This window comes from Equus przewalskii, chromosome 6 (genome assembly GCF_037783145.1).
Source record: "Equus przewalskii isolate Varuska chromosome 6, EquPr2, whole genome shotgun sequence".
In the NCBI taxonomy this organism is placed as follows: domain Eukaryota; kingdom Metazoa; phylum Chordata; class Mammalia; order Perissodactyla; family Equidae; genus Equus; species Equus przewalskii.
The window spans coordinates 3,239,903-3,246,534 of record NC_091836.1 but is presented as its reverse complement, the minus strand read 5'-3'; the positions used below and the strand labels follow the sequence as shown (position 1 = coordinate 3,246,534).

Below are 6,632 nucleotides of genomic sequence, written 5' to 3'. Positions count from 1 at the left end.
GGGTCACCGAGGCTCAGCTTCCTGAAGATGTCAGAGCTCTTGCCCCCCACCCCCCGGCGGGCGGAGGGAACGGGCGGAGGGGTGGGGACCGCCAGCCCAGGGCCGCCACCTGCACCTCCGCACACTGACGTCAGCGTCACTTGAGTCTCGAGCCCTGGTGGCAATGACCGGATTGCCACCAGCTGAGGTCATTCACACACCACCCCCCCCCCCACCGCTGTCGCCGTCTGTTTTTCTCTCCACAACAGTTTGGATTCTCTCTGTTTTTTTAATTGTGGTAAAATATACATAACGCAATATTTATTGTTTTAATCGTTTTTCAGGGCCCAGCTCAGCGGCATGAAGCACATTCACACGGTTGTACCACCGTCCCCTCCATGCATCTCCAGAACTTTCCATCTCCCCAAACGGAAGCTCTGTCCCCATGAAACACTGACTCCCACCCCTCCCCCAGCCCCTGGCCCCCCATCCACTTTCTGTCTCTGTGGATGTGACAGTGTGTGTCCCTCTGTGTCTGGCTCACGTCCCTGAGCATCACGTCCTCCAGGTCCCTCCACGTGGGAGCAGGTGTCAGGCTCTCCTTCCTTTTCACGGCTGCGTAATATTCCAGGCTGTGACGGACACGCTGTGTGGATCCATCTTCCGTGCGCAGACACCCGGGGTGTTCCCAGCTTGGACTGGTGTGGACGATGCTGCTGTGAACACGGGTGTGCAAAGAGCTGATCTTGGCACACAAGCACCCGTTCCAGCCGCCTGTTTTCATTTCTCTGTCGCCGATGCCCTGAACAATGTCGGGACCATCCAATCGCCTTCTTGCAACTTTCAAGGGAGGATGAAGATGGGGGAAAGGCCTCAGGGAGAAGAAACGCAGAATTTCAGAATCTCACGGGGAGGGAGAAGGAACCCACATTTATAAAGTACCTACTATGTGCCAGGCTCTGGCATCTTTAGAAACCCTCTCAAGTGAAACAACTTTGACACAGGTGGGAGGTGGCAAAGGCCCGGCTACGAGCCTGCAGAGGGCACACCCCTTCCACCTCTGGCTTGCTTGCCCCTGATGACGGGCAGCTCACCACTCCATCACTGATTCAAAGATGAATTAGCAAGATGCTTTCAGAGGAAAGACACCGGGGGTGGTAAAAGGTGCCCTCCCTCCACTTGAGATGCTCACGGAAGGTCTCTGGGAGAAAAGGACGTTGACCAAGCACATACAGATCTTCCCAAGCAGAGGGGGAAGCCATGCAAAGGCCCTGGGGTAGGACTGAGCTCTCTGTGTCCACTAGGCTGGGACAGGGGGCCCAGGGGAGTGTCAATTTCGAGCAGAGAGAATGTGACTCTTTCCCCTTCCCCTCAAGGAATGCTGGTCTCCTGCCCTCTCTGTGCCTCAGTTTCCAATCCATCCCCAAGGACAGACCCCAGAGAGTCCGAAGGTCCCTCCGTCCCTCTCGACCTCCCCCTTCTGGGGACTGGAGTGCCCATGCCTCATTTGCATATGCAGATGAGGCCTTGGGGGAGGAGGATTCTGGGACAATCCAGGGCATTTTGGGGGGCATTTCACTGGTTCTGAGCAGAGGAGGTGCTGGAAGCCGTAATTTCTCTAATTTCCACTCGAAAATCAGGCAAATCAGGTGGCAAATCTGGCCACTCAGCTCTCTCATGGCCCCCGTGTGACACACAGTCGGCGGAGCCACGGCCCTGGGTCCAGGGAGCTGGAGAAGGAGGGTGTCAGGCTTGGCGGCCTCCAGCTGCTCCCCACCAGCTGCCTGGCTGAAGACCCACTGTGCGGCCAGCTGCACCCGCATCCTGTCCCCACTGTGATGGGAGGGGACTTGGGCAAACTGGGGCCAGGCGTCCTGGGTTCAAATCCCGGCCCCCGCTCAAAATGCGCACAATGCCCGGAGTCGGGCAGTGCACACAGTAGGTGCTTGATAAATGCTCCTGAGGTTATTCCGTCACTCGTTACCCCTCCCCCAGCCTGGGGGGGGCCTCCTGTTGCCCCATTTTGTCAATGAGAGAACAGAGTGACCCTGGGCTCACTCCCTGCCCTACTGGGCCTCAGTTTCCCCATCCATACCGTGAGGGCAGGCACCGGAGAGCTCTCAGGCCCCCATTCATTCATTCATTCATTTGTTCAACACATTTGTTCAGCGCCTACCTGCTCTACACCCCGGAGACACAGCGGAGACAGAGGTTCACTCCAGCCCAGCCCTGCAAAGCAATCTGCACGGAGAAAAGGGGGTGATTATTTAGAGGGGGGACGTTGGGGGAGATTTGGCTAAGACCTCGCGTAGGTGAGGGAGGCAACCATTGAGATCTGGGGGAGAGCATGCAGCCCGTGCAAAGGCCCTGGGGCCGGGCTCTGTCTGACATGTTGCAGGAACAGCGAGGAGGGAGGCGGTCGGTGTGGCTGGAGCAGAGTGACAGAGGGAGGGCGGGAAGAGGTGGGGCCTGGGGTGACTTCTGGATGAAGGGGACGCAGGACAGGGTCATGGCCGAGGATCCTAGACACACACCGAGACAGACGTGGGCCTTGCCCATGGCTGCCCGCTGTGCAAAAGCCCCCATTTGTGCCCTTGTCCCTGAGATTTCTGGGTAACAAGCAATTACTGAGTACCTACTGTGTGCCAGGCACTGTTCTAAGCCATGAGGATTCAGTAGGGAACAAAACGGCGCCGTTTGGTTGTGAAAATCAAAATGAAGAAAACCAAGTCAGGCAGGGCGAGAGGACAGAAAGGGACGGCGTGTTGCTGTGGCCACAGAGGTCAGGGTGGGACTCCCTGTGGAGGTGGCATTTGAGCTGAGGCTTGAAGGAGGGGACGGGCCCTATGGAGATCTGTGGGGAGAGCATTCCAGGCAGAGGGAACAGCAAGTGCAAAGGCCCTGGGGCAGGACAGGCTGGGTACAAAACCGCACATTCAGAGACACCGCCAAGCCCTTAACAGCAGCACCCCAACATCTCAGAGTGGCGCCTCCTCCTCCAGGAAGCCCCCCTGGATCTCCAGTGCTTTCAGATCAGAGTGGCACCCACGGGGAGGCGGAAAGAACAAGGCAGGGAGGGTGGGCGCCAGGCTCAGAGGCACCCAAGCAGAGGGCAGGGAGAGGCCGTTGAGACCCCACTCACTTGGCCAGGTCCCAAGTCACTTGCCTTAAGAGCCATCCAAGCTGGGGAGTCTGAGCCCCTGGAAATGGCAAAAAGCTGGGGTTCAAATCCTGCCTCCATTTCCTGGCTGAGCGGCCAAGCCATTTCTCCCTGGGCCTCAGTTTCCACGCCTGAAAACGGGATGGAGCCGTACCTGTGTTCTAGAATCGCGGGGCTGCATACAGCAGGTGCTCAATCCATGTTAGCTCATCGTTGGAATTCTTATCACAGGCACAACATGGGGCATTTTCTGGGCAGCCGGCACAGGGATGCTGTGCAGTCTCTGGAAAGGGCCACACCCTCTCTGGGCCGCAGTTTCCCCAAATCCTCCAGGAGGGCATTTCAACTGGAGGAGGGGGTCCAGGAGAGGAGCGCCCCTGCCCTGCGAGGAGGCAGGGGTCAAAGGGCAGGGGGCAGGGGAGGGTCAGGGCCCCGCCACGCGCACACACCGACCCCCCCCGCCCCCCGCCGGCCGGGCTCGGGCGGTTAGCTCTGCGGAGGGACCAGCTGGGCGGCTTGAGCCGGCGCATCTGCCGCCGAGCAGCTGTCGTGCTGGGGGGGCCGGAGGGGGACTCGGGACTCGGAGAAATCTGTCCGAGGAGAATCGCGTCCGCGCCGCCCAGCTGCCGGCTCCGGCTGGGGGGACACCCCGAATCCGCGCGGACCCCGGCCCGCCCCCGCCTCCACCGGGCTGCCCCCACGTGCCTCCCGGGGGCGGGGGCCTCGGGGAGGCCCTGACGTCACAGGCCTCTCAGCCAATCAGAGCTGCCCTTTCCGAGCCCCCCGGGGGATTCCCAGGCCACAGCCGGGACCCTGGGCACGACCCAGCAGGGACGATCCCCCAACCTGGGCTTCGAAGAGGGCGCGCCCCGGGCCGGGGAAACTGAGGCTGGGGTTCGCCCAAGAGGGGGCGCCCCCCAGGCGACCCCTCCGAGCTGCTGACCCCCTCCCCGACTCCGGCCTGGCTCCACTGCGGCCCAGAGAGGGACAGGGACCGGCGGGGGTCACACAGCGGGGCGGCGAGGTGGGGAGCGCAGCTGGGGGCGCGCAGCAGCGGGGCGGCGTTTTCCTCCCCGCAGGCTCCGGGGCCCGGCCCCGCCGCAGCCCACCCCTGGGCCCCCGATGGCCGCCCGGCCCCCTCGGGGTCTCCGCCGGCCCCCTCGGACCCGGGGCCACAGCCCCGCCGCGCAGGGATGAAGGTGTCAGCGGCCGCGGGCGCCCGCAAAGCCCGCACTGGATCGCGCCCGGGCCGGAGCGGGACGGGAGCGCGGCGCTGCCCGACCCGGCCTGAGCGGCGGGGAAACTGAGGCCCAGAGGGGCGGGGGCTTGGCTCGGAGCCCCACAATAGGAGGGTGCTGCCGGCTCCGAGGCTCAGCCTGAGCTGTGAACTTCCTGTCCCCTCCTCCGGGTCACGGCGCAGACAGTCGGGAGCCCAGGGCAGGGACCCGGGGCAGCCTGGCCTGACCTTGCCCTGGGGGGGGCATGAAAGAGCCATTCATGGCCGCCGAAGGCTGGGTGGCAGCTGAGCGGCCCGGGGGTGGGGCCTTCCCCAGGGCCTTTGTCCAAGCCCGGCCCCGCTGCCCGGTCTGCCCTTCCCGCCACCCCAGCGGCATCTGTCTATGGTCCTGCCCCGGCCCCCAGGTCACCTCCACGTGGTCCTCCCGGACCCCCACCCGGTCCCAGCGCCCCCCTCTACCTCTGCCTCTGGGTCCTCCTGTCTCGGCTGCCAGACGGAAGGCAGGGAGCCCGGTGCTCCTGTTGACCGCTCAGCCCGAGACCTGGCACACAGTAGGTGCTCAATAAATGCTTGTGGAAGAAATAGGTTGCAGAGGAGGCCAGTTGGCCCAAGGCTGCAGGCGAGAGAGAGAGAGAGAGAGAGAGAGAGAGAGAGAGAGAGAGAGAGAGCAAAGAGAGAGAGAGAGAGCACGCCAGGGTGTGGAGGCGGGAGGAAGGCGCACAGCCCGGATGCCAAGCCGAGGCCTCAGTGTCCCCAGGTGGGCGGGACACACGGGCTGCACGCAGCCAGGTGGCATCTCATTTGCCTGGGACTCGGGTTCGGCCGGAAAGGCGGGCAGGGCCAAACCGCTGGCAGGAAGGCCCGGCTGCTGGCGGAGGTCTGTGGTCACCGGCTGGCCCCTGGGCAGACGCCACCGTCGCCAGGGAGGCTCCAGGCTGCCCAGGGCCCAGTGGTCCCGAGGAGCACGGTTCAAGTTCTCCTCCCCGTGTTCCCACTGCCCGTGGGGCCGCTGGGAAGTCACACAGCCTGTCTGGGCCCCCCGACTGCTGGGAGCCATGGGTGGGACCAAACGGGCGAGGGACACGTAGGAGTTGATCAATATCCCACAGCAAGAGGACCAAGGCTCTCTTCCCATCCTTCTGTGACCTCCGGCAAGCTCCTTGACCTCTCCGTGCCTCAGTTTCCCATCTACGGGAGCCTCGTGGGGCTGCCCTGAGGAGCGAATGCATCACACTTATGCATCAAACGCTCAGAAGTGGCCTCAGCGCACAGTAGGTGTGCAAGAAATGTCGTCAGATAAATACATAATCGTAAAACGTTTATGGAGCGCCTGCTGTATACTGGAGATGCCCAAGGGACCAAGAGAGCACGCAGGCCAGTGGCGGAGACATACACAGTCATGCGAGGCGGTCCCTTGGCCAGAGAGGGACACTGGGGCCCTGAGAGGGGCTGTCTCTGTTCTCAGGTCGCAGAGAGCGGGAGAGATGACAAGGAGGTGTCCCAAACCGGAAGACCGGTTTGTCCTGGAGTCCCACAGGCAGGGCCCAAGGGGAGCTGCGGCCCCCCTAGGAGCCCCCTCCGGCCAGGCCCACTGGGCGCCAGGACAGGGGACAGCCTCCAGGAGCTGGGGGCCACGCCGAGCGCCACACAGCCTGCCCAGGTTCCAAGCCTGGTTCTGCCACTTTCAAACTGGGTGACCTTGGACAAGACGCCTCCCCGTGCCTCAGTTTCCTCACAAGTCCACCGAACGTTGTTAAAGGTAATGCTTGTGGACCGAACAAACGACCTCACGCAGGAAGGGGGCCATGGGGACCACGGGGGCTCCTGACGCGCGCGCGCATCCTCGCCATCCTCCCCGGGGGAGCTGACGGGGGATGGGTCCTGGGATGCGGTGTGGCCGGCGTGGACCGGGGCGGGAAGTCAGGGGGACCCATTAGGCGGCCCCCGCGCACAAAAGCAGAGCGCCTTTTCTCGGGTCGCTCCCCCATCCCTCCCCCACCCTCCTCCTCCAGCCCAGCGCCTCCGGGCCGCCCACCCGGCTCCGCCCTCCGCTCCGCGCCGGGTTTTGCGCGGCTCCGGCCCGGCTTTGGGTGGGGTGCCGAAGAGGGCGGGGGGGGGGGGGCGGAGGTGGCGGAGCCGCGAGTCGCAGCGGCGGCCGCGGCGGGCGGAGGAGATGCGGCCGCGGCGCGCCCCCGGTCCGGCCGCCGCGCAGCGCCCCCCCCGGAGCCGACGCCAGCGCGCCGGGGACCGGGGCTG

General features: G+C 64.0%; 1 long non-coding RNA gene across 2 annotated transcripts; it reads right to left on the bottom strand.

Moving 5' to 3' along the window:
• Positions 1-248: 248 nt before the first annotated feature.
• On the bottom strand, positions 249-5,131 carry LOC103544294 (uncharacterized). 2 transcript variants are annotated; one of them, XR_011540725.1, is made up of 4 exons: positions 4,836-5,131; positions 3,294-3,521; positions 2,156-2,220; positions 249-851 (listed from the first exon to the last, which is right to left on the bottom strand). It is a non-coding gene; the product is annotated as an uncharacterized lncRNA (long non-coding RNA). The 2 variants fall into 2 exon arrangements; XR_543113.2 differs by lacking the exon at positions 4,836-5,131 and having other exon boundaries at positions 3,294-3,835.
• Positions 5,132-6,632: the final 1,501 nt, after the last annotated feature.